Source organism: Nothobranchius furzeri, chromosome 7 (assembly GCF_043380555.1).
Source record: "Nothobranchius furzeri strain GRZ-AD chromosome 7, NfurGRZ-RIMD1, whole genome shotgun sequence".
Taxonomy (NCBI): Eukaryota; Metazoa; Chordata; class Actinopteri; order Cyprinodontiformes; family Nothobranchiidae; genus Nothobranchius; species Nothobranchius furzeri.
Genome location: NC_091747.1, coordinates 20270042 through 20297799, shown reverse-complemented (window position 1 = coordinate 20297799; position 27758 = coordinate 20270042).

The following is a 27758-nucleotide window of genomic DNA, read 5'->3' as shown; positions in this document are numbered from 1 at the left end:
TATAGGAATGTGCGATCATCATGAAACGTTCAGATCACTTACAACTCAATAGATTCTACCTTCTTGTAACGTTTCAGCCTGAATGGACCTTGTTTTCACACAAATGGACCCAGAATGATGTGAAATTGTGCTTCGTGCAACATAATTCTGGGTGCCATTTACAAACCATAAGTGCTAATGACTCCATTCCTTTTTGTGGTTGTAGGGGCTGTTGATTGGAGTACTCTGAAACAAACCTGATCACTCTAGGGCATTCAGATGCCAAGTTATAAGCCCACAAATGTGTAACTGGACTACTTCTTTAAATTGACACCAGATCCGGTGACCTTTGGGACATGGTTTGACACCCTTAGGAAACTGCTATCATCATGAAACGTTCAGATCACTTACAACTCAATAGATTCTACCTTCCTGTAACGTTTCAGCCTGATTGGACCTTGTTTTCACACAAATGAACCCAGAATGATGTGAAATTGTGCTTAGTGCAACATAATTCTGGGTGCCATTTAAAAACCATAAGTGCTAATGACTCCATTCCTTTTTGGGGTAATGGGGGCTGTTAATTGGAGTACTCTAAAACAAACCTGACCTCTTTAAATATTCAGAAGCCAAGTTATAAGCCCACAAAGGTGTAAATGGACTACTTCTTTAAAGTGACACCAGGCCCGGTGACCTTTGGGACATGGTTTGACCCCCTGTAGGAATGTGCGATCATCATGAAACGTTCAGATCACTTACAACTGAATAGATTCTACCTTCTTGTAACGTTTCAGCCTGATTGGACCTTGTTTTCACACAAATGGACCCAGAATGATGTGAAATTGTGCTTCGTGCCACATAATTCTGGGTGCCATTTACAAACCATAAGTGCTAATGACTCCATTCCTTTTTGTGGTTGTAGGGGCTGTTGATTGGAGTACACTAAAACAAACCTGATCTCTCTAGGACATTCAGAAGCCAAGTTATAAGCCCACAAAGGTGTAACTGGACTACTTCTTTAAAGTGACACCAGGCCCGGTGACCTTTGGGACATGGTTTGACCCCCTATATGAATGTGCGATCATCATGAAACGTTCATATCACTTAAAACTCAATCGATTCTACCTTCTTGTAACGTTTCAGCCTGATTGGACCTTGTTTTCACACAAATGAACCCAGAATGATGTGAAATTGTGCTTTGTGCAACATAATTCTGGGTGCCATTTAAAAACCATAAGTGCTAATGACTCCAATCCTTTTTGGGGTAATGGGGGCTGTTAATTGGAGTACTCTAAAACAAACCTGACCTCTGTAGGATATTCAGAAGCCAAGTTATAAGCCCACAAAGGTGTAACTGGACTACTTCTTTAAAGTGACACCAGGCCCGGTGACCTTTGGGACATGGTTTGACCCCCTATAGGAATGTGCGATCATCAAGAAACTTTCAGATCACTTACAACTCAACAGATTCTACCTTCTTGTAACGTTTCAGCCTGACTGGACCTTGTTTTCACACAAATGGACCCAGAATGATGTGAAATTGTGCTTCGTGCAACATAATTCTGGGTGCCATTTAAAAGCCATAAGTGCTAATGACTCCATTCCTTTTTGTGGTTTTAGGGGCTGTTGATTGGAGTACACTAAAACAAACCTGATCTCTCTAGGACATTCAGAAGCCAAGTTATATGCCCACAAATGTGTAACTGGACTACTTCTTTAAATTGACACCAGATCCGGTGACCTCTGGGACATGGTTTGACCCCCTTAGGAAAGTGCTATCATAATGAAACGTTCAGATCACTTACAACTCAATAGATTCTACCTTCCTGTAACGTTTCAGCCTGATTGGACCTTGTTTTCACACAAATGAACCCAGAATGATGTGAAATTGTGCTTTGTGCAACATAATTCTGGGTGCCATTTAAAAACCATAAGTGCTAATGACTCCATTCCTTTTTGTGGTTGTAGGGGCTATTTATTGAAGTACACTAAAACAAGCCTGACCTCTCTAGGACATTCAGAAGCCAAGTTATAAGCCCACAAATGTGTAACTGGACTACTTCTTTAAAGTGGCACCAGGCCCGGTGACCTTTGGGACATGGTTTGACCCCCTTAGGAATGTGCTATCATCATGAAACGTTCAGATCACTTACAACTCAATAGATTCTACCTTCCTGTAACGTTTCAGCCTGATTGGACCTTGTTTTCACACAAATGAACCCAGAATGATGTGAAATTGTGCTTCGTGCAACATAATTCTGGGTGCCATTTAAAAACCATAAGTGCTAATGACTCCATTCCTTTTTGTGGTTTTAGGGGCTGTTGATTGGAGTACATTAAAGCAAACCTGATCTCTCTAGGACATTCAGAAGCCAAGTTATAAGCCCACAAATGTGTAACTGGACTACTTTTTTAAATTGACACCGATCCGCTGACCTTTGGGACATGGTTTTACCTCCTTAGGAAAGTGCTATCATCATGAAACGTTCAGATCACTTACAACTCAATAGATTCTACCTTCCTGTAACGTTTCAGTCTGATTGGACCTTGTTTTCACACAAATGAACCCAGAATGATGTGAAATCGTGCTTCGTGCAACATAATTCTGGGTGCCATTTAAAAACCATAAGTGCTAATGACTCCATTCCTTTTTGTGGTTTTAGGGGCTGTTGATTGGAGTACACTAAAACAAACCTGATCTCTCTAGGACATTCAGAAGCCAAGTTATAAGCCCACAAATGTGTAACTGGACTACTTTTTTAAATTGACACCGATCCGGTGACCTATGGGACATGGTTTTACCTCCTTAGGAAAGTGCTATCATCATGAAACGTTCAGATCACTTACAACTCAATAGATTCTACCTTCCTGTAACGTTTCAGTCTGATTGGACCTTGTTTTCACACAAATGAACCCAGAATGATGTGAAATTTTGCTTCGTGCCACATAATTCTGGGTGCCATTTACAACCCATAAGTGCTAATGACTCCATTCCTTTTTGAGGTAATAGGGGCTGTTAATTGGAGTACTCTAAAACAAACCTGACCTCTCTAGGATATTCAGAAGCCAAGTTATAAGCCCACAAAGGTGTAACTGGACTACTTCTTTAAAGTGACACCAGGCCCGGTGACCTTTGGGACATGGTTTGACCCCCTTAGGAATGTGCGATCATCATGAAACGTTCAGATCACTTACAACTCAATAGATTCTACCTTCTTGTAACGTTTCAGCCTGATTGGACCTTGTTTTCACACAAATGGACCCAGAATGATGTGAAATTGTGCTTCGTGCAACATAATTCTGGGCGCCATTTACAAACCATAAGTGCTAATGACTCCATTCCTTTTTGTGGCTGTAGGGGCTGTTTATTGGAGTACACTAAAACAAACCTGACCTCTATAGGACATTCAGAAGCCAGGTTATAAGCCCACAAAGGTGTAACTGGACTACTTATTTAAAGTGACACCAGGCCCGGTGACCTTTGGGACATGGTTTGACCCCCTATAGGAATGTGCGATCATCATGAAACGTTCAGATCACTTACAACTCAATAGATTCTACCTTCTTGTAATGTTTCAGCCTGATTGGACCTTGTTTTCACACAAATGAACCCAGAATGATGTGAAATTGTGCTTCGTGCAACATAATTCTGGGCGCCATTTAAAAACCATAAGTGCTAATGACTCCATTCCTTTTTGTGGTTGTAGGGGCTGTTGATTGTAGTACTCTGAAACAAACCTGATCACTCTAGGACATTCAGAAGCCAAGTTATAAGCCCACAAATGTGTAACTGGACTACTTCTTTACATTGACACCAGGCCCGTTGACCTTTGGGACATGATTTGACCCCCTATAGGAATGTGCGATCATCATGAAACGTTCATATCACTTACAACTCAATAGATTCTACCTTCTTGTAACGTTTCAGCCTGATTGGACCTTGTTTTCACACAAATGGACCCAGAATGATGTGAAATTGTAATTCCTGCAACATAATTCTGGGTGCCATTTACAAACCATAAGTTCTAATGACTCCATTCTTTTTTGTGGTTGTAGGGGCTGTTGATTGGAGTACACTAAAACAAACCTGATCTTTCTAGGACATTCAGAAGCCAAGTTATAAGCCCACAAATGTGTAACTGGACTACTTCTTTAAAGTGACACCAGATCCGGTGACTTTTGGGACATGGTTTGACCCACTTAGGAATGTGCGATCATCATGAAACGTTCAGATCACTTACAACTCAATAGATTCTACCTTCTTGTAACGTTTCAGCCTGATTGGACCTTGTTTTCACCCAAATGGACCCAGAATGATGTGAAATTGTGCTTCGTGCAACATAATTCTGGGTGCCATTTAAAAACCATAAGTGCTAATGACTCCATTCCTTTTTGAGGTAATAGGGGCTGTTAATTTGAGTACTCTAAAACAAACCTGACCTCTCTAGGATATTCAGAAGCCAAGTTATAAGCCCACAAATGTGTAACTGGACTACTTCTTTAAAGTGACACCAGATCCGGTGACCTTTAGGACATGGATTGACACCCTTAGGAAAGTGCTATCATCATGAAACGTTCAGATCACTTACAACTCAATAGATTCTACCTTCCTGGAACATTTCAGCCTGATTGGACCTTGTTTTCACACAAATGGACCCAGAATGATGTGAAATTGTGCTTTGTGCAACATAATTCTGGGTGCCATTTACAAACCATAAGTGCTAATGACTCCATTCCTTTTTGTGGTTGTAGGGGCTGTTGATTGGAGTACTCTGAAACAAACCTGATCACTCTAGGACATTCAGAAGCCAAGTTATAAGCCCACAAATGTGTAACTGAACTACTTCTTAAAATTGACACCAGATCCGGTGACCTTTGGGACATGGTTTGACCCCCTTAGGAAAGTGCTATCATCATGAAACGTTCAGATCACTTACAAGTCAATAGATTCTACCTTCCTGTAACATTTCAGCCTGATTGGACCTTGTTTTCACACAAATGAACCCAGAATGATGTGAAATTGTGCTTTGTGCAACATAATTCTGGGTGCCATTTACAAACCATAAGTGCTAATGACTCCATTCCTTTTTGTCGTTGTAGGGGCTGTTGATTGGAGTACACTAAAACAAACCTGATCTCTCTAGGACATTCAGAAGCCAAGTTATAAGCCCACAAAGGTGTAACTGGACTACTTCTTTAAAGTGACACCAGGCCCGGTGACCTTTGGGACATGGTTTGACCCCCTATAGGGAATGTGCGATCATCATGAAACATTCATATCACTTACAACTCAATAGATTCTACCTTCTTATAACGTTTCAGCCTGATTGGACCTTGTTTTCACACAAATGGACCCAGAATGATGTGAAATTGTGCTTCGTGCAACATAATTCTGGGTGCCATTTACAAACCATAAGTGCTAATGACTCCATTCCTTTTTGTGGTTGTAGGGGCTGTTGATTGGAGTACACTAAAACAAACCTGATCTCTCTAGGACATTCAGAAGCCAAGTTATAAGCCCACAAAGGTGTTACTGGACTACTTCTTTAAAGTGACACCAGGCCCGGTCACCTTTGGGACATGGTTTGACCCCCTATAGGAATGTGCGATCATCATGAAACATTCATATCACTTACAACTCAATAGATTCTACCTTCCTGTAACGTTTCAGCCTGATTGGGCCTTGTTTTCACACAAATGGACCCAGAATGATGTGAAATTGTGCTTCGTGCAACATAATTCTGGGTGCCATTTACAAACCATAAGTGCTAATGACTCCATTCCTTTTTGTGGTTGTAGGGGCTGTTGATTGGAGTACACTAAAACAAACCTGACCTCTCTAGGACATTCAGAAGCCAAGTTATAAGCCCACAAATATGTAACTGGACTACTTCTTTAAAGTGACACCAGATCTGGTGACCTTTGGGACATGGTTTGACCCCCTTAGTAATGTGCGATCATCATGAAACGTTCAGATCACTTACAACTCAATAGATTCTACCTTCTTGTAACGTTTCAGCCTGATTGAACCTTTTTTTCACACAAATGGACCCAGAATGATGTGAAATTGTGCTTCGTGCAACATAAATCTGGGTGCCATTTAAAAACCATAAGTGCTAATGACTCCATTCCTTTTTGAGGTAATAGGGGCTGTTAATGGGAGTACTCTAAAACAAACCTGACCTCTCTAGGACATTGAGAAGCCAAGTTATAAGCCCACAAATATGTAACTGGACTACTTCTATAAATTGACACCAGATCCGGTGACCTTTGGGACATGGTTTGACCCCCTTAGGAAAGTGCTATCATCATGAAACGTTCAGATCACTTACAACTCAATTGATTCTACCTTCTTGTAACGTTTCAGCCTGATTGGACCTTGTTTTCACACAAATGGACCCAGAATGATGTGAAATTGTGCTTTGTGCAACATAATTCTGGGTGCCATTTACAAACCATAAGTGTTAATGACTCCATTCCTTTTTGTGGTTGTAGGGGCTGTTGATTGGAGTACACTAAAACAAGCCTGATCTCTCTAGGACATTCAGAAGCCAAGTTATAAGCCCACAAATGTGTAACTGGACTACTTCTTTAAATTGACACCAGATCCGGTGACCTTTGGGACATGGTTTGACCCCCTTAGGAAAGTGCTATCATCATGAAACGTTCAGATCACTTACATTTCAATAGATTCTACCTTCTTGTAACGTTTCAGCCTGATTGGACCTTGTTTTCACACAAATGGACTCAGAATGATGTGAAATTGTGCTTCGTGCAACATAATTCTGGGTGCCATTTACAAACCATAAGTGCTAATGACTCCATTCCTTTTTGTGGTTGTAGGGGCTGTTGATTGGAGTACACTAAAACAAACCTGACCTCTCTAGGACATTCAGAAGCCAAGTTATAAGCCCACAAAGGTGTAACTGGACTACTTCTTTAAATTGACACCGATCCGGTGACCTTTGGGACATGGTTTGACCCCCTTAGGAAAGTGCTATCATCATGAAACGTTCAGATCACTTACAACTCAATAGATTCTACCTTCCTGTAACGTTTCAGCCTGATTGGACCTTGTTTTCACACAAATGAACTCAGAATGATGTGAAATTGTGCTTTGTGCAACATAATTCTGGGTGCCATTTAAAAACCATAAGTGCTAATGACTCCATTCCTTTTTGGGGTAATGGGGGCTGTTAATTGGAGTACTCTAAATTAAACCTGACCTCTCTAGGATATTCAGAAGCCAAGTTTTAAGCCCACAAAGGTGTAACTGGACTACTTCTTTAAAGTGACACCAGGCCCGGTGACCTTTGGGACATGGTTTGACCCCCTATAGGAATCTGCGATCATCATGAAACGTTCAGATCACTTACAACTCAATAGATTCTACCTTCTTGTAACGTTTCAGCCTGAATGGACCTTGTTTTCACACAAATGGACCCAGAATGATGTGAAATTGTGCTTCGTGCAACATAATTCTGGGTGCCACTTACAAACCATAAGTGCTAATGACTCCATTCCTTTTTGGAGTAATGGGGGCTGTTAATTGGAGTACTCTAAATTAAACCTGACCTCTCTAGGATATTCAGAAGCCAAGTTTTAAGCCCACAAAGGTGTAACTGGACTACTTCTTTAAAGTGACACCAGGCCCGGTGACCTTTGGGACATGGTTTGACCCCCTTAGGAATGTGCGATCATCATGAAACGTTCAGATCAATTACAACTCAATAGATTCTACCTTCTTGTAACGTTTCAGCCTGATTGGACCTTGTTTTCACACAAATGGACCCAGAATGATGTGAAATTGTGCTTCGTGCAACATAATTCTGGCTGCCATTTACAAACCATAAGTGCTAATGACTCCATTCCTTTTTGTGGTTGTAGGGGCTGTTGATTGGAGTACACTAAAACAAACCTGATCTCTCTAGGACATTCAGAAGCCAAGTTATAAGCCCACAAAGGTGTAACTGGACTACTTCTTTAAAGTGACACCAGATCCGGTGACCTTTGGGACATGGTTTGACCCACTTAGGAATGTGCTATCATCATGAAACGTTCAGATCAATTACAACTCAATAGGTTCTACCTTCTTGTAACGTTTCAGCCTGAATGGACCTTGTTTTCACACAAATGGACCCAGAATGATGTGAAATTGTGCTTCGTGCAACATAATTCTGGGTGCCATTTACAAACCATAAGTGCTAATGACTCCATCCCTTTTTGTGGTTGTAGGGGCTGTTGATTGGAGTACTATGAAACAAACCTGATCACTCTAGGACATTCAGAAGCCAAGTTATAAGCCCACAAATGTGTAACTGGACTACTTCTTTAAATTGACACCAGATCCGGTGACCTTTGGGACATGGTTTGACCCCCTTAGGAAAGTGCTATCATCATGAAACGTTCAGATCACTTACAACTCAATAGATTCTACCTTCCTGTAACGTTTCAGCCTGATTGGACCTTGTTTTCACACAAATGAACACAGAATGATGTGAAATTGTGCTTCGTGCAACATAATTCTGGGTGCCATTTACAAACCATAAGTGTTAATGACTCCATTCCTTTTTGTGGTTGTAGGGGCTGTTAATTGGAGTACACTAAAACAAACCTGATCTCTCTAGGACATTCAGAAGCCAAGTTATAAGCCCACAAAGGTGTAACTGGACTACTTCTTTAAAGTGACACCAGGCCCGGTGACCTTTGGGACATGGTTTGACCCCCTATAGGAATGTGCGATCATCATGAAACGTTCATATCACTTACAACTCAATAGATTCTACCTTCTTATAACGTTTCAGCCTGATTGGACCTTGTTTTCACACAAATGGACCCAGAATGATGCGAAATTGTGCTTCGTGCAACATAATTCTGGGTGCCATTTACAAACCATAAGTGCTAATGACTCCATTCCTTTTTGTGGTTGTAGGGGCTGTTGATTGGAGTACACTAAAACAAACCTGATCTCTCTAGGACATTCAGAAGCCAAGTTATAAGCCCACAAATGTGTAACTGGACTACTTCTTTAAAGTGACACCAGATCCGGTGACCTTTGGGACATGGTTTGACACACTTAGGAATGTGCGATCATCATGAAACGTTCAGATCACTTACAACTCAATAGATTCTACCTTCTTGTATCGTTTCAGCCTGATTGGACCTTGTTTTCACACAAATCGACCCAGAATGATGTGAAATTGTGCTTCGTGCAACATAATTCTGGGTGCCATTTACAAACCATAAGTGCTAATGACTCCATTCCTTTTTGTGGTTGTAGGGGCTGTGGATTGGAGTACACTAAAACAAACCTGATCTCTCTAGGACTTTCAGAAGCCAAGTTATAAGCCCACAAAGGTGTTACTGGACTACTTCTTTAAAGTGACACCAGGCCCGGTCACCTTTGGGACATGGTTTGACCCCCTATAGGAATGTGCGATCATCATGAAACGTTCATATCACTTACAACTCAATAGATTCTACCTTCTTGTAACGTTTCAGCCTGATTGGACCTTGTTTTCACACAAATCGACCCAGAATGATGTGAAATTGTGCTTCGTGCAACATAATTCTGGGTGCCATTTACAAACCATAAGTGCTAATGACTCCATTCATTTTTGTGGTTGTAGGGGCTGTTGATTGGAGTACACTAAAACAAACCTGATCTCTCTAGGACATTCAGAAGCCAAGTTATAAGCCCACAAATGTGTAACTGGACTACTTCTTTAAAGTGACACCAGATCCGGTGACCTTTGGGACATGGTTTGACTCACTTAGGAATGTGCAATCATCATGAAACGTTCAGATCACTTACAACTCAATAGATTCTACCTTCTTGTAACGTTACAGCCTGATTGGACCTTGTTTTCACACAAATGGACCCAGAATGATGTGAAATTGTGCTTCGTGCAACATAATTCTGGGTGCCATTTAAAAACCATAAGTGCTAATGACTCCATTCCTTTTTGAGGTAATAGGGGCTGTTAATTGGAGTACTCTAAAACAAACCTGACCTCTCTAGGATATTCAGAAGCCAAGTTATAAGCCCACAAAGGTGTAACTGGACTACTTCTTTAAACTGACACGAGGCCCGGTGACCTTTGGGACATGGTTTGACCCCCTATAGGAATGTGCGATCATCATGAAACGTTCAGATCACTTACATTTCAATAGATTCTACCTTCTTGTAACGTTTCAGCCTGATTGGACCTTGTTTTCACACAAATTGACCCAGAATGATGTGAAATTGTGCTTCGTGCAACATAATTCTGGGTGCCATTTACAAACCATAAGTGCTAATGACTCCATTCCTTTTTGTGGTTGTAGGGGCTGTTGATTGGAGTACACTAAAACAAACCTGACCTCTCTAGGACATTCAGAAGCCAAGTTATAAGCCCACAAAGGTGTAACTGGACTACTTCTTTAAATTGACACCGATCCGGTGACCTTTGGGACATGGTTTTACCCCCTTAGGAAAGTGCTATCATCATGAAACGTTCAGATCACTTACAACTCAATAGATTCTACCTTCCTGTAACGTTTCAGCCTGATTGGACCTTGTTTTCACACAAATGAACTCAGAATGATGTGAAATTGTGCTTTGTGCAACATAATTCTGGGTGCCATTTAAAAACCATAAGTGCTAATGACTCCATTCCTTTTTGGGGTAATGGGGGCTGTTAATTGGAGTACTCTAAATTAAACCTGACCTCTCTAGGATATTCAGAAGCCAAGTTTTAAGCCCACAAAGGTGTAACTGGACTACTTCTTTAAAGTGACACCAGGCCCGGTGACCTTTGGGACATGGTTTGACCCCCTATAGGAATCTGCGATCATCATGAAACGTTCAGATCACTTACAACTCAATAGATTCTACCTTCTTGTAACGTTTCAGCCTGAATGGACCTTGTTTTCACACAAATGGACCCAGAATGATGTGAAATTGTGCTTCGTGCAACATAATTCTGGGTGCCATTTACAAACCATCAGTGCTAATGACTCCATTCCTTTTTGGAGTAATCGGGGCTGTTAATTGGAGTACTCTAAATTAAACCTGACCTCTCTAGGATATTCAGAAGCCAAGTTTTAAGCCCACAAAGGTGTAACTGGACTACTTCTTTAAAGTGACACCAGGCCCGGTGACCTTTGGGACATGGTTTGACCCCCTTAGGAATGTGTGATCATCATGAAACGTTCAGATCACTTACAACTCAATAGATTCTACCTTCTTGTAACGTTTCAGCCTGATTGGACCTTGTTTTCACACAAATGGACCCAGAATGATGTGAAATTGTGCTTCGTGCAACATAATTCTGGCTGCCATTTACAAACCATAAGTGCTAATGACTCCATTCCTTTTTGTGGTTGTAGGGGCTGTTGATTGGAGTACACTAAAACAAACCTGATCTCTCTAGGACATTCAGAAGCCAAGTTATAAGCCCACAAAGGTGTAACTGGACTACTTCTTTAAAGTGACACCAGATCCGGTGACCTTTGGGACATGGTTTGACCCACTTAGGAATGTGCTATCATCATGAAACGTTCAGATCACTTACAACTCAATAGATTCTACCTTCTTGTAACGTTTCAGCCTGAATGGACCTTGTTTTCACACAAATGGACCCAGAATGATGTGAAATTGTGCTTCGTGCAACATAATTCTGGGTGCCATTTACAAACCATAAGTGCTAATGACTCCTTTCCTTTTTGTGGTTGTAGGGGCTGTTGATTGGAGTACTCTGAAACAAACCTGATCACTCTAGGACATTCAGAAGCCAAGTTATAAGCCCACAAATGTGTAACTGGACTACTTCTTTAAAGTGACACCAGGCCCGGTGACCTTTGGGACATGGTTTGACCCCCTATAGGAATGTGCGATCATCATGAAACATTCATATCACTTACAACTCAATAGATTCTACCTTCTTATAACGTTTCAGCCTGATTGGACCTTGTTTTCACACAAATGGACCCAGAATGATGTGAAATTGTGCTTCGTGCAACATAATTCTGGGTGCCATTTACAAACCATAAGTGCTAATGACTCCATTCCTTTTTGTGGTTGTAGGGGCTGTTGATTGGAGTACACTAAAACAAACCTGATCTCTCTAGGACATTCAGAAGCCAAGTTATAAGCCCACAAAGGTGTTACTGGACTACTTCTTTAAAGTGACACCAGGCCCGGTCACCTTTGGGACATGGTTTGACCCCCTATAGGAATGTGCGATCATCATGAAACATTCATATCACTTACAACTCAATAGATTCTACCTTCCTGTAACGTTTCAGCCTGATTGGGCCTTGTTTTCACACAAATGGACCCAGAATGATGTGAAATTGTGCTTCGTGCAACATAATTCTGGGTGCCATTTACAAACCATAAGTGCTAATGACTCCATTCCTTTTTGTGGTTGTAGGGGCTGTTGATTGGAGTACACTAAAACAAACCTGACCTCTCTAGGACATTCAGAAGCCAAGTTATAAGCCCACAAATATGTAACTGGACTACTTCTTTAAAGTGACACCAGATCTGGTGACCTTTGGGACATGGTTTGACCCCCTTAGTAATGTGCGATCATCATGAAACGTTCAGATCACTTACAACTCAATAGATTCTACCTTCTTGTAACGTTTCAGCCTGATTGAACCTTTTTTTCACACAAATGGACCCAGAATGATGTGAAATTGTGCTTCGTGCAACATAAATCTGGGTGCCATTTAAAAACCATAAGTGCTAATGACTCCATTCCTTTTTGAGGTAATAGGGGCTGTTAATGGGAGTACTCTAAAAAAAACCTGACCTCTCTAGGACATTGAGAAGCCAAGTTATAAGCCCACAAATATGTAACTGGACTACTTCTATAAATTGACACCAGATCCGGTGACCTTTGGGACATGGTTTGACCCCCTTAGGAAAGTGCTATCATCATGAAACGTTCAGATCACTTACAACTCAATTGATTCTACCTTCTTGTAACGTTTCAGCCTGATTGGACCTTGTTTTCACACAAATGGACCCAGAATGATGTGAAATTGTGCTTTGTGCAACATAATTCTGGGTGCCATTTACAAACCATAAGTGTTAATGACTCCATTCCTTTTTGTGGTTGTAGGGGCTGTTGATTGGAGTACACTAAAACAAGCCTGATCTCTCTAGGACATTCAGAAGCCAAGTTATAAGCCCACAAATGTGTAACTGGACTACTTCTTTAAATTGACACCAGATCCGGTGACCTTTGGGACATGGTTTGACCCCCTTAGGAAAGTGCTATCATCATGAAACGTTCAGATCACTTACATTTCAATAGATTCTACCTTCTTGTAACGTTTCAGCCTGATTGGACCTTGTTTTCACACAAATGGACTCAGAATGATGTGAAATTGTGCTTCGTGCAACATAATTCTGGGTGCCATTTACAAACCATAAGTGCTAATGACTCCATTCCTTTTTGTGGTTGTAGGGGCTGTTGATTGGAGTACACTAAAACAAACCTGACCTCTCTAGGACATTCAGAAGCCAAGTTATAAGCCCACAAAGGTGTAACTGGACTACTTCTTTAAATTGACACCGATCCGGTGACCTTTGGGACATGGTTTGACCCCCTTAGGAAAGTGCTATCATCATGAAACGTTCAGATCACTTACAACTCAATAGATTCTACCTTCCTGTAACGTTTCAGCCTGATTGGACCTTGTTTTCACACAAATGAACTCAGAATGATGTGAAATTGTGCTTTGTGCAACATAATTCTGGGTGCCATTTAAAAACCATAAGTGCTAATGACTCCATTCCTTTTTGGGGTAATGGGGGCTGTTAATTGGAGTACTCTAAATTAAACCTGACCTCTCTAGGATATTCAGAAGCCAAGTTTTAAGCCCACAAAGGTGTAACTGGACTACTTCTTTAAAGTGACACCAGGCCCGGTGACCTTTGGGACATGGTTTGACCCCCTATAGGAATCTGCGATCATCATGAAACGTTCAGATCACTTACAACTCAATAGATTCTACCTTCTTGTAACGTTTCAGCCTGAATGGACCTTGTTTTCACACAAATGGACCCAGAATGATGTGAAATTGTGCTTCGTGCAACATAATTCTGGGTGCCACTTACAAACCATAAGTGCTAATGACTCCATTCCTTTTTGGAGTAATGGGGGCTGTTAATTGGAGTACTCTAAATTAAACCTGACCTCTCTAGGATATTCAGAAGCCAAGTTTTAAGCCCACAAAGGTGTAACTGGACTACTTCTTTAAAGTGACACCAGGCCCGGTGACCTTTGGGACATGGTTTGACCCCCTTAGGAATGTGCGATCATCATGAAACGTTCAGATCAATTACAACTCAATAGATTCTACCTTCTTGTAACGTTTCAGCCTGATTGGACCTTGTTTTCACACAAATGGACCCAGAATGATGTGAAATTGTGCTTCGTGCAACATAATTCTGGCTGCCATTTACAAACCATAAGTGCTAATGACTCCATTCCTTTTTGTGGTTGTAGGGGCTGTTGATTGGAGTACACTAAAACAAACCTGATCTCTCTAGGACATTCAGAAGCCAAGTTATAAGCCCACAAAGGTGTAACTGGACTACTTCTTTAAAGTGACACCAGATCCGGTGACCTTTGGGACATGGTTTGACCCACTTAGGAATGTGCTATCATCATGAAACGTTCAGATCAATTACAACTCAATAGGTTCTACCTTCTTGTAACGTTTCAGCCTGAATGGACCTTGTTTTCACACAAATGGACCCAGAATGATGTGAAATTGTGCTTCGTGCAACATAATTCTGGGTGCCATTTACAAACCATAAGTGCTAATGACTCCATCCCTTTTTGTGGTTGTAGGGGCTGTTGATTGGAGTACTATGAAACAAACCTGATCACTCTAGGACATTCAGAAGCCAAGTTATAAGCCCACAAATGTGTAACTGGACTACTTCTTTAAATTGACACCAGATCCGGTGACCTTTGGGACATGGTTTGACCCCCTTAGGAAAGTGCTATCATCATGAAACGTTCAGATCACTTACAACTCAATAGATTCTACCTTCCTGTAACGTTTCAGCCTGATTGGACCTTGTTTTCACACAAATGAACACAGAATGATGTGAAATTGTGCTTCGTGCAACATAATTCTGGGTGCCATTTACAAACCATAAGTGTTAATGACTCCATTCCTTTTTGTGGTTGTAGGGGCTGTTAATTGGAGTACACTAAAACAAACCTGATCTCTCTAGGACATTCAGAAGCCAAGTTATAAGCCCACAAAGGTGTAACTGGACTACTTCTTTAAAGTGACACCAGGCCCGGTGACCTTTGGGACATGGTTTGACCCCCTATAGGAATGTGCGATCATCATGAAACGTTCATATCACTTACAACTCAATAGATTCTACCTTCTTATAACGTTTCAGCCTGATTGGACCTTGTTTTCACACAAATGGACCCAGAATGATGCGAAATTGTGCTTCGTGCAACATAATTCTGGGTGCCATTTACAAACCATAAGTGCTAATGACTCCATTCCTTTTTGTGGTTGTAGGGGCTGTTGATTGGAGTACACTAAAACAAACCTGATCTCTCTAGGACATTCAGAAGCCAAGTTATAAGCCCACAAATGTGTAACTGGACTACTTCTTTAAAGTGACACCAGATCCGGTGACCTTTGGGACATGGTTTGACACACTTAGGAATGTGCGATCATCATGAAACGTTCAGATCACTTACAACTCAATAGATTCTACCTTCTTGTATCGTTTCAGCCTGATTGGACCTTGTTTTCACACAAATCGACCCAGAATGATGTGAAATTGTGCTTCGTGCAACATAATTCTGGGTGCCATTTACAAACCATAAGTGCTAATGACTCCATTCCTTTTTGTGGTTGTAGGGGCTGTGGATTGGAGTACACTAAAACAAACCTGATCTCTCTAGGACTTTCAGAAGCCAAGTTATAAGCCCACAAAGGTGTTACTGGACTACTTCTTTAAAGTGACACCAGGCCCGGTCACCTTTGGGACATGGTTTGACCCCCTATAGGAATGTGCGATCATCATGAAACGTTCATATCACTTACAACTCAATAGATTCTACCTTCTTGTAACGTTTCAGCCTGATTGGACCTTGTTTTCACACAAATCGACCCAGAATGATGTGAAATTGTGCTTCGTGCAACATAATTCTGGGTGCCATTTACAAACCATAAGTGCTAATGACTCCATTCATTTTTGTGGTTGTAGGGGCTGTTGATTGGAGTACACTAAAACAAACCTGATCTCTCTAGGACATTCAGAAGCCAAGTTATAAGCCCACAAATGTGTAACTGGACTACTTCTTTAAAGTGACACCAGATCCGGTGACCTTTGGGACATGGTTTGACTCACTTAGGAATGTGCAATCATCATGAAACGTTCAGATCACTTACAACTCAATAGATTCTACCTTCTTGTAACGTTACAGCCTGATTGGACCTTGTTTTCACACAAATGGACCCAGAATGATGTGAAATTGTGCTTCGTGCAACATAATTCTGGGTGCCATTTAAAAACCATAAGTGCTAATGACTCCATTCCTTTTTGAGGTAATAGGGGCTGTTAATTGGAGTACTCTAAAACAAACCTGACCTCTCTAGGATATTCAGAAGCCAAGTTATAAGCCCACAAAGGTGTAACTGGACTACTTCTTTAAACTGACACGAGGCCCGGTGACCTTTGGGACATGGTTTGACCCCCTATAGGAATGTGCGATCATCATGAAACGTTCAGATCACTTACATTTCAATAGATTCTACCTTCTTGTAACGTTTCAGCCTGATTGGACCTTGTTTTCACACAAATTGACCCAGAATGATGTGAAATTGTGCTTCGTGCAACATAATTCTGGGTGCCATTTACAAACCATAAGTGCTAATGACTCCATTCCTTTTTGTGGTTGTAGGGGCTGTTGATTGGAGTACACTAAAACAAACCTGACCTCTCTAGGACATTCAGAAGCCAAGTTATAAGCCCACAAAGGTGTAACTGGACTACTTCTTTAAATTGACACCGATCCGGTGACCTTTGGGACATGGTTTTACCCCCTTAGGAAAGTGCTATCATCATGAAACGTTCAGATCACTTACAACTCAATAGATTCTACCTTCCTGTAACGTTTCAGCCTGATTGGACCTTGTTTTCACACAAATGAACTCAGAATGATGTGAAATTGTGCTTTGTGCAACATAATTCTGGGTGCCATTTAAAAACCATAAGTGCTAATGACTCCATTCCTTTTTGGGGTAATGGGGGCTGTTAATTGGAGTACTCTAAATTAAACCTGACCTCTCTAGGATATTCAGAAGCCAAGTTTTAAGCCCACAAAGGTGTAACTGGACTACTTCTTTAAAGTGACACCAGGCCCGGTGACCTTTGGGACATGGTTTGACCCCCTATAGGAATCTGCGATCATCATGAAACGTTCAGATCACTTACAACTCAATAGATTCTACCTTCTTGTAACGTTTCAGCCTGAATGGACCTTGTTTTCACACAAATGGACCCAGAATGATGTGAAATTGTGCTTCGTGCAACATAATTCTGGGTGCCATTTACAAACCATCAGTGCTAATGACTCCATTCCTTTTTGGAGTAATCGGGGCTGTTAATTGGAGTACTCTAAATTAAACCTGACCTCTCTAGGATATTCAGAAGCCAAGTTTTAAGCCCACAAAGGTGTAACTGGACTACTTCTTTAAAGTGACACCAGGCCCGGTGACCTTTGGGACATGGTTTGACCCCCTTAGGAATGTGTGATCATCATGAAACGTTCAGATCACTTACAACTCAATAGATTCTACCTTCTTGTAACGTTTCAGCCTGATTGGACCTTGTTTTCACACAAATGGACCCAGAATGATGTGAAATTGTGCTTCGTGCAACATAATTCTGGCTGCCATTTACAAACCATAAGTGCTAATGACTCCATTCCTTTTTGTGGTTGTAGGGGCTGTTGATTGGAGTACACTAAAACAAACCTGATCTCTCTAGGACATTCAGAAGCCAAGTTATAAGCCCACAAAGGTGTAACTGGACTACTTCTTTAAAGTGACACCAGATCCGGTGACCTTTGGGACATGGTTTGACCCACTTAGGAATGTGCTATCATCATGAAACGTTCAGATCACTTACAACTCAATAGATTCTACCTTCTTGTAACGTTTCAGCCTGAATGGACCTTGTTTTCACACAAATGGACCCAGAATGATGTGAAATTGTGCTTCGTGCAACATAATTCTGGGTGCCATTTACAAACCATAAGTGCTAATGACTCCTTTCCTTTTTGTGGTTGTAGGGGCTGTTGATTGGAGTACTCTGAAACAAACCTGATCACTCTAGGACATTCAGAAGCCAAGTTATAAGCCCACAAATGTGTAACTGGACTACTTCTTTAAATTGACACCAGATCCGGTGACCTTTGGGACATGGTTTGACCCCCTTAGGAAAGTGCTATCATCATGAAACGTTCAGATCACTTACAACTCAATAGATTCTACCTTCCTGTAACGTTTCAGCCTGATTGGACCTTGTTTTCACACAAATGGACCCAGAATGATGTGAAATTGTGCTTCGTGCAACATAATTCTGGCTGCCATTTACAAACCATAAGTGCTAATGACTCCATTCCTTTTTGTGGTTGTAGGGGCTGTTGATTGGAGTACACTAAAACAAACCTGATCTCTCTAGGACATTCAGAAGCCAAGTTATAAGCCCACAAAGGTGTAACTGGACTACTTCTTTAAAGTGACACCAGATCCGGTGACCTTTGGGACATGGTTTGACCCACTTAGGAATGTGCTATCATCATGAAACGTTCAGATCACTTACAACTCAATAGATTCTACCTTCTTGTAACGTTTCAGCCTGAATGGACCTTGTTTTCACACAAATGGACCCAGAATGATGTGAAATTGTGCTTCGTGCAACATAATTCTGGGTGCCATTTACAAACCATAAGTGCTAATGACTCCTTTCCTTTTTGTGGTTGTAGGGGCTGTTGATTGGAGTACTCTGAAACAAACCTGATCACTCTAGGACATTCAGAAGCCAAGTTATAAGCCCACAAATGTGTAACTGGACTACTTCTTTAAATTGACACCAGATCCGGTGACCTTTGGGACATGGTTTGACCCCCTTAGGAAAGTGCTATCATCATGAAACGTTCAGATCACTTACAACTCAATAGATTCTACCTTCCTGTAACGTTTCAGCCTGATTGGACCTTGTTTTCACACACATGAACCCAGAATGATGTGAAATTGTGCTTCGTGCAACATAATTCTGGGTGCCATTTACAAACCATAAGTGTTAATGACTCCATTCCTTTTTGTGGGTGTAGGGGCTGTTAATTGGAGTACACTAAAACAAACCTGATCTCTCTAGGACATTCAGAAGCCAAGTTATAAGCCCACAAAGGTGTAACTGGACTACTTCTTTAAAGTGACACCAGGCCCGGTGACCTTTGGGACATGGTTTGACCCCCTATAGGAATGTGCGATCATCATGAAACGTTCATATCACTTACAACTCAATAGATTCTACCTTCTTATAACGTTTCAGCCTGATTGGACCTTGTTTTCACACAAATGGACCCAGAATGATGTGAAATTGTGCTTCGTGCAACATAATTCTGGGTGCCATTTACAAACCATAAGTGCTAATGACTCCATTCCTTTTTGTGGTTGTAGGGGCTGTTGATTGGAGTACACTAAAACAAACCTGACCTCTCTAGGACATTCAGAAGCCAAGTTATAAGCCCACAAAGGTGTAACTGGACTACTTCTTTAAATTGACACCGATCCGGTGACCTTTGGGACATGGTTTGACACCCTTAGGAAAGTGCTATCATCATGAAACGTTCAGATCACTTACAACTCAATAGATTCTACCTTCCTGTAACGTTTCAGCCTGATTGGACCTTGTTTTCACACAAATGGACCCAGAATGATGTGAAATTGTGCTTCGTGCAACATAATTCTGGGTGCCATTTACAAACCATAAGTGCTAATGACTCCATTCCTTTTTGTGGTTGTAGGGGCTGATGATTGGAGTACACTAAAACAAACCTGACCTCTCTAGGACATTCAGAAGCCAAGTTATAAGCCCACAAATGTGTAACTGGACTACTTCTTTAAAGTGACACCAGATCTGGTGACCTTTGGGACATGGTTTGACCCCCTTAGGAATGTGCGATCATCATGAAACGTTCAGATCACTTACAACTCAATAGATTCTACCTTCTTGTAACGTTTCAGCCTGATTGGACCTTTTTTTCACACAAATGGACCCAGAATGATGTGAAATTGTGCTTCGTGCAACATAAATCTGGGTGCCATTTAAAAACCATAAGTGCTAATGACTCCATTCCTTTTTGAGGTAATAGGGGCTGTTAATGGGAGTACTCTAAAACAAACCTGACCTCTCTAGGATATTCAGAAGCCAAGTTATAAGCCCACAAAGGTGTAACTGGACTACTTCTTTAAAGTGACACCAGATCCGGTGACCTTTGGGACATGGTTTGACTCACTTAGGAATGTGCAATCATCATGAAACGTTCAGATCACTTACAACTCAATAGATTCTACCTTCTTGTAACGTTACAGCCTGATTGGACCTTGTTTTCACACAAATGGACCCAGAATGATGTGAAATTGTGCTTCGTGCAACATAATTCTGGGTGCCATTTACAAACCATAAGTGCTAATGACTCCATTCCTTTTTGTGGTTGTAGGGGCTGTTGATTGGAGTACACTAAAACAAACCTGATCTCTCTAGGACATTCAGAAGCCAAGTTATAAGCCCACAAATGTGTAACTGGACTACTTCTTTAAAGTGACACCAGATCCGGTGACCTTTGGGACATGGTTTGACACACTTAGGAATGTGCGATCATCATGAAACGTTCAGATCACTTACAACTCAATAGATTCTACCTTCTTGTATCGTTTCAGCCTGATTGGACCTTGTTTTCACACAAATCGACCCAGAATGATGTGAAATTGTGCTTCGTGCAACATAATTCTGGGTGCCATTTACAAACCATAAGTGCTAATGACTCCATTCCTTTTTGTGGTTGCAGGGGCTGTTGATTGGAGTACACTAAAACAAACCTGATCTCTCTAGGACATTCAGAAGCCAAGTTATAAGCCCACAAATGTGTAACTGGACTACTTCTTTAAAGTGACACCAGATCCGGTGACCTTTGGGACATGGTTTGACTCACTTAGGAATGTGCAATCATCATGAAACGTTCAGATCACTTACAACTCAATAGATTCTACCTTCTTGTAACGTTACAGCCTGATTGGACCTTGTTTTCACACAAATGGACCCAGAATGATGTGAAATTGTGCTTCGTGCAACATAATTCTGGGTGCCATTTAAAAACCATAAGTGCTAATGACTCCATTCCTTTTTGAGGTAATAGGGGCTGTTAATTGGAGTACTCTAAAACAAACCTGACCTCTCTAGGATATTCAGAAGCCAAGTTATAAGCCCACAAATGTGTAACTGGACTACTTCTTTAAAGTGACACCAGATCCGGTGACCTTTAGGACATGATTTGACCCCCTTAGGAAAGTGCTATCATCATAAAACGTTCAGATCACTTACAACTCAATAGATTCTACCTTCCTGTAACGTTTCAGCCTGATTGGGCCTTGTTTTCACACAAATGGACCCAGAATGATGTGAAATTGTGCTTCGTGCAACATAATTCTGGGTGCCATTTAAAAACCATAAGTGCTAATGACTCCATTCCTTTTTGAGGTAATAGGGGCTGTTAATGGGAGTACTCTAAAACAAACCTGACCTCTCTAGGATATTCAGAAGCCAAGTTATAAGCCCACAAAGGTGTAACTGGACTACTTCTTTAAACTGACACGAGGCCCGGTGACCTTTGGGACATGGTTTGACCCCCTATAGGAATGTGCGATCATCATGAAACGTTCAGATCACTTACATTTCAATAGATTCTACCTTCTTGTAACGTTTCAGCCTGATTGGACCTTGTTTTCACACAAATTGACCCAGAATGATGTGAAATTGTGCTTCGTGCAACATAATTCTGGGTGCCATTTACAAACCATAAGTGCTAATGACTCCATTCCTTTTTGTGGTTGTAGGGGCTGTTGATTGGAGTACACTAAAACAAACCTGACCTCTCTAGGACATTCAGAAGCCAAGTTATAAGCCCATAAAGGTGTATCTGGACTACTTCTTTAAATTGACACCGATCCGGTGACCTTTGGGACATGGTTTGACACCCTTAGGAAAGTGCTATCATCATGAAACGTTCAGATCACTTACAACTCAATAGATTCTACCTTCCTGTAACGTTTCAGCCTGATTGGACCTTTTTTTCACACAAATGGACCCAGAATGATGTGAAATTGTGCTTCGTGCACATAAATCTGGGTGCCATTTAAAAACCATAAGTGCTAATGACTCCATTCCTTTTTGAGGTAATAGGGGCTGTTAATGGGAGTACTCTAAAACAAACCTGACCTCTCTAGGATATTCAGAAGCCAAGTTATAAGCCCACAAAGGTGTAACTGGACTACTTCTTTAAACTGACACGAGGCCCGGTGACCTTTGGGACATGGTTTGACCCCCTATAGGAATGTGCGATCATCATGAAACGTTCAGATCACTTACAACTCAATAGATTCTACCTTCTTGTAACGTTTCAGCCTGATTGGACCTTGTTTTCACACAAATGGACCCAGAATGATGTGAAATTGTGCTTCGTGCAACATAATTCTGGGTGCCATTTACAAACCATAAGTGCTAATGACTCCATTCCTTTTTGTGGTTGTAGGGGCTGTTGATTGGAGTACACTAAAACAAATCTGACCTCTCTAGGACATTGAGAAGCCAAGTTATAAGCCCACAAATATGTAACTGGACTACTTCTTTAAATTGACACCAGATCCGGTGACCTTTGGGACATGGTTTGACCCCCTTAGGAAAGGGCTATCATCATGAAACGTTCAGATCACTTACAACTCAATTGATTCTACCTTCTTGTAACGTTTCAGCCTGATTGGACCTTGTTTTCACACAAATGGACCCAGAATGATGTGAAATTGTGCTTCGTGCAACATAATTCTGGGTGCCATTTACAAACCATAAGTGTTAATGACTCCATTCCTTTTTGTGGTTGTAGGGGCTGTTGATTGGAGTACACTAAAACAAACCTGATCTCTCTAGGACATTCAGAAGCCAAGTTATAAGCCCACAAAGGTGTAACTGGACTACTTCTTTAAAGTGACACCAGGCCCGGTGACCTTTGGGACATGGTTTGACCCCCTATAGGAATGTGCGATCATCATGAAACATTCATATCACTTACAACTCAATAGATTCTACCTTCTTATAACGTTTCAGCCTGATTGGACCTTGTTTTCACACAAATGGACCCAGAATGATGTGAAATTGTGCTTCGTGCAACATAATTCTGGGTGCCATTTACAAACCATAAGTGCTAATGACTCCATTCCTTTTTGTGGTTGTAGGGGCTGTTGATTGGAGTACACTAAAACAAACCTGATCTCTCTAGGACATTCAGAAGCCAAGTTATAAGCCCACAAAGGTGTTACTGGACTACTTCTTTAAAGTGACACCAGGCCCGGTCACCTTTGGGACATGGTTTGACCCCCTATAGGAATGTGCGATCATCATGAAACATTCATATCACTTACAACTCAATAGATTCTACCTTCTTGTAACGTTTCAGCCTGATTGGACCTTGTTTTCACACAAATCGACCCAGAATGATGTGAAATTGTGCTTCGTGCAACATAATTCTGGGTGCCATTTACAAACCATAAGTGCTAATGACTCCATTCCTTTTTGAGGTAATAGGGGCTGTTAATGGGAGTACTCTAAAACAAACCTGACCTCTCTAGGATATTCAGAAGCCAAGTTATAAGCCCACAAAGGTGTAACTGGACTACTTCTTTAAACTGACACGAGGCCCGGTGACCTTTGGGACATGGTTTGACCCCCTATAGGAATGTGCGATCATCATGAAACGTTCAGATCACTTACATTTCAATAGATTCTACCTTCTTGTAACGTTTCAGCCTGATTGGACCTTGTTTTCACACAAATTGACCCAGAATGATGTGAAATTGTGCTTCGTGCAACATAATTCTGGGTGCCATTTACAAACCATAAGTGCTAATGACTCCATTCCTTTTTGTGGTTGTAGGGGCTGTTGATTGGAGTACACTAAAACAAACCTGACCTCTCTAGGACATTCAGAAGCCAAGTTATAAGCCCACAAAGGTGTAACTGGACTACTTCTTTAAATTGACACCGATCCAGTGACCTTTGGGACATGGTTTTACCCCCTTAGGAAAGTGCTATCATCATGAAACGTTCAGATCACTTACAACTCAATAGATTCTACCTTCCTGTAACGTTTCAGCCTGATTGGACCTTGTTTTCACACAAATGAACTCAGAATGATGTGAAATTGTGCTTTGTGCAACATAATTCTGGGTGCCATTTAAAAACCATAAGTGCTAATGACTCCATTCCTTTTTGGGGTAATGGGGGCTGTTAATTGGAGTACTCTAAATTAAACCTGACCTCTCTAGGATATTCAGAAGCCAAGTTTTAAGCCCACAAAGGTGTAACTGGACTACTTCTTTAAAGTGACACCAGGCCCGGTGACCTTTGGGACATGGTTTGACCCCCTATAGGAATCTGCGATCATCATGAAACGTTCAGATCACTTACAACTCAATAGATTCTACCTTCTTGTAACGTTTCAGCCTGAATGGACCTTGTTTTCACACAAATGGACCCAGAATGATGTGAAATTGTGCTTCGTGCAACATAATTCTGGGTGCCATTTACAAACCATCAGTGCTAATGACTCCATTCCTTTTTGGAGTAATCGGGGCTGTTAATTGGAGTACTCTAAATTAAACCTGACCTCTCTAGGATATTCAGAAGCCAAGTTTTAAGCCCACAAAGGTGTAACTGGACTACTTCTTTAAAGTGACACCAGGCCCGGTGACCTTTGGGACATGGTTTGACCCCCTTAGGAATGTGCGATCATCATGAAACGTTCAGATCACTTACAACTCAATAGATTCTACCTTCTTGTAACGTTTCAGCCTGATTGGACCTTGTTTTCACACAAATGGACCCAGAATGATGTGAAATTGTGCTTCGTGCAACATAATTCTGGCTGCCATTTACAAACCATAAGTGCTAATGACTCCATTCCTTTTTGTGGTTGTAGGGGCTGTTGATTGGAGTACACTAAAACAAACCTGATCTCTCTAGGACATTCAGAAGCCAAGTTATAAGCCCACAAAGGTGTAACTGGACTACTTCTTTAAAGTGACACCAGATCCGGTGACCTTTGGGACATGGTTTGACCCACTTAGGAATGTGCTATCATCATGAAACGTTCAGATCACTTACAACACAATAGATTCTACCTTCTTGTAACGTTTCAGCCTGAATGGACCTTGTTTTCACACAAATGGACCCAGAATGATGTGAAATTGTGCTTCGTGCAACATAATTCTGGGTGCCCTTTACAAACCATAAGTGCTAATGACTCCATTCCTTTTTGTGGTTGTAGGGGCTGTTGATTGGAGTACTCTGAAACAAACCTGATCACTCTAGGACATTCAGAAGCCAAGTTATAAGCCCACAAATGTGTAACTGGACTACTTCTTTAAATTGACACCAGATCCGGTGACCTTTGGGACATGGTTTGACCCCCTTAGGAAAGTGCTATCATCATGAAACGTTCAGATCACTTACAACTCAATAGATTCTACCTTCCTGTAACGTTTCAGCCTGATTGGACCTTGTTTTCACACACATGAACCCAGAATGATGTGAAATTGTGCTTCGTGCAACATAATTCTGGGTGCCATTTACAAACCATAAGTGTTAATGACTCCATTCCTTTTTGTGGTTGTAGGGGCTGTTAATTGGAGTACACTAAAACAAACCTGATCTCTCTAGGACATTCAGAAGCCAAGTTATAAGCCCACAAAGGTGTAACTGGACTACTTCTTTAAAGTGACACCAGGCCCGGTGACCTTTGGGACATGGTTTGACCCCCTATAGGAATGTGCGATCATCATGAAACGTTCATATCACTTACAACTCAATAGATTCTACCTTCTTATAACGTTTCAGCCTGATTGGACCTTGTTTTCACACAAATGGACCCAGAATGATGTGAAATTGTGCTTCGTGCAACATAATTCTGGGTGCCATTTACAAACCATAAGTGCTAATGACTCCATTCCTTTTTGTGGTTGTAGGGGCTGTTGATTGGAGTACACTAAAACAAACCTGATCTCTCTAGGACATTCAGAAGCCAAGTTATAAGCCCACAAATGTGTAACTGGACTACTTCTTTAAAGTGACACCAGATCCGGTGACCTTTGGGACATGGTTTGACACACTTAGGAATGTGCGATCATCATGAAACGTTCAGATCACTTACAACTCAATAGATTCTACCTTCTTGTATCGTTTCAGCCTGATTGGACCTTGTTTTCACACAAATCGACCCAGAATGATGTGAAATTGTGCTTCGTGCAACATAATTCTGGGTGCCATTTACAAACCATAAGTGCTAATGACTCCATTCCTTTTTGTGGTTGCAGGGGCTGTTGATTGGAGTACACTAAAACAAACCTGATCTCTCTAGGACATTCAGAAGCCAAGTTATAAGCCCACAAATGTGTAACTGGACTACTTCTTTAAAGTGACACCAGATCCGGTGACCTTTGGGACATGGTTTGACTCACTTAGGAATGTGCAATCATCATGAAACGTTCAGATCACTTACAACTCAATAGATTCTACCTTCTTGTAACGTTACAGCCTGATTGGACCTTGTTTTCACACAAATGGACCCAGAATGATGTGAAATTGTGCTTCGTGCAACATAATTCTGGGTGCCATTTAAAAACCATAAGTGCTAATGACTCCATTCCTTTTTGAGGTAATAGGGGCTGTTAATTGGAGTACTCTAAAACAAACCTGACCTCTCTAGGATATTCAGAAGCCAAGTTATAAGCCCACAAATGTGTAACTGGACTACTTCTTTAAAGTGACACCAGATCCGGTGACCTTTAGGACATGATTTGACCCCCTTAGGAAAGTGCTATCATCATAAAACGTTCAGATCACTTACAACTCAATAGATTCTACCTTCCTGTAACGTTTCAGCCTGATTGGGCCTTGTTTTCACACAAATGGACCCAGAATGATGTGAAATTGTGCTTCGTGCAACATAATTCTGGGTGCCATTTAAAAACCATAAGTGCTAATGAATCCATTCCTTTTTGAGGTAATAGGGGCTGTTAATGGGAGTACTCTAAAACAAACCTGACCTCTCTAGGATATTCAGAAGCCAAGTTATAAGCCCACAAACGTGTAACTGGACTACTTCTTTAAACTGACACGAGGCCCGGTGACCTTTGGGACATGGTTTGACCCCCTATAGGAATGTGCGATCATCATGAAACGTTCAGATCACTTACATTTCAATAGATTCTACCTTCTTGTAACGTTTCAGCCTGATTGGACCTTGTTTTCACACAAATTGACCCAGAATGATGTGAAATTGTGCTTCGTGCAACATAATTCTGGGTGCCATTTACAAACCATAAGTGCTAATGACTCCATTCCTTTTTGTGGTTGTAGGGGCTGTTGATTGGAGTACACTAAAACAAACCTGACCTCTCTA